Consider the following 1384-nt stretch of genomic DNA (forward strand, 5'->3'; position numbering starts at 1 on the left):
AGGTAGTTATTTAGGACTGTGATTCAGAGGAAAATAAAAAGGAGCAGCCACGTACGGTGCGGCTGGTGAAACTGAGGCGTTCAGAATCGAACGCTGCAAGTGCGAGCTTCTCCAGCAGCAGCACCTGCCGGCTCTCACAGGGTGTGGGTGGAAAGGGGCTGCGCTAGCGCAAGAAGTTTGCGTTTGCCTGTTTATAGGGCTCCAGCGTTCTTGAAAAGAGCTGAAGTTGCTGTGCGTGCATGTTTGTCATTTAGAGATGGGGAGGTTTGTATTCAGTATCATCTAGTGCTTACTGGAGCTTCTGTCAGGCTCCGGAGGAAGCTTTCTGCATTCATTTGACTTGCAGGCTGTTATAATTGCTTACAGACTGTTACATGCAAAATTGCTCTGCGCCCTCAGCACTGCATTCCCTGGAAGTGCTGTGGCTGCACATCCCTTGTGATACAGCTGCTGTGGGTCAGGCACCGTGATGTGCTTCAGTGGCACTGGGCTGCCCTACACTGGGTGCTGAGAGACCAGAGACAGACTCTGGAGTTATGCAGTGGGGTCAGGGTGATCCTAGCACTTTGCATGGACTGTAATCTCAGCAGAGCTCCTCAGAATTGCAGCACTGAAGTAATTAAGTGTCTGATACTTTTTTGATTGCTTAATACCCCCTTTCCTGGTTTGGTGTCTGTAAAGACAACCAGGAAATCTTTCTTAGCAATTAAAATGGATAGGTGCTGATGTGGCTCCCAAAATGAGATGCGTTGCTGCACCTTTATAAAATCCAGATGTGTAAAAGAAATAGAAATTTCCTGAGTTATTTATTCAGGGTAATCCCTGAGTGGGAAATGACAAAGTACTCCAGGACTGCTTCAGAGCAGCCTCCAGCTTGGTGGGAATTCAGACAACAGACAGCATCTGTGTGTGCCCACAGCCAGAGGCAGTGTCTGTCCCCAGCACTTCCTTGTGAGGGAGGGAAATCTCTTGTTACAAGACTGCTCTGTTTAATTGCTACAACAACAGTCTCAAGGACAGTGTAACTTTCATCAGGCCTGGCTGCATCAGTTTTTTGTGCTTTTGGAGCAATCCTGAAACCAGTCCTTCCAACAAAGAGAAAAAGAAAGCACTGACATGGTGCATTGTTGGTAGAGTTTGCTGAAGCTGGAGACTTTCCTGTCTGGCTTATTTTCAAACAGGTATGAAAAGGTGCATTTATAGGAGGAGAAAGGGGAGGAAGAATGCATTAAATCAGACCCTGATCATTGATATCAGCTGCGTTGAGGCCTGTGAATCCTAACCAGCAAGTTACAGCAAACTACCAACTTCAGAGGGCTTCTCAAAAATGAGACCATTGATTTGCCAAGCAAACGTTTATGGCAGTGAGGCTGCAGGAGATGGT

The sequence above is a fragment of the Meleagris gallopavo genome, chromosome Z, assembly GCF_000146605.3.
Source record: "Meleagris gallopavo isolate NT-WF06-2002-E0010 breed Aviagen turkey brand Nicholas breeding stock chromosome Z, Turkey_5.1, whole genome shotgun sequence".
Lineage (NCBI taxonomy): Eukaryota > Metazoa > Chordata > Aves > Galliformes > Phasianidae > Meleagris > Meleagris gallopavo.